This window comes from Theobroma umbraticum, unplaced genomic scaffold, assembly GCF_002168275.2.
Source record: "Theobroma umbraticum cultivar Fairchild unplaced genomic scaffold, ASM216827v3 scaffold_30.0, whole genome shotgun sequence".
NCBI classification, from domain to species: domain Eukaryota; kingdom Viridiplantae; phylum Streptophyta; class Magnoliopsida; order Malvales; family Malvaceae; genus Theobroma; species Theobroma umbraticum.
The window spans coordinates 4308084-4308391 of record NW_018397254.1 but is presented as its reverse complement, the minus strand read 5'-3'; positions in this window follow the sequence as shown (position 1 = coordinate 4308391).

The window sequence follows — 308 nt, the reverse complement described above, 5'->3', positions numbered from 1 at the left end:
TGAAAGTAGCACAAGCGGGAATTCAGATAGATCATGCAGTCCTAGAAAAGAGATTGGAAGCAAAACAGTAACAGGTAAGGGTGGCAGAGACTGTTTAATTTGTCTTGCATAGTTGCATGTTGCAGTTTGTAGATAAAATGTAAGAGATTAATTCCCTCTAGTTACTATGTACTTCCCTGATGGGGATTACAATGCAATTTTATAATTCCCATTTTTTTCTTTGTTTGAAGATGGGTATTTCTTTTTTAATGACAAAGGAACTTAAACAATTGATTTGACATATACACCTTAAGGTTTATATATATATA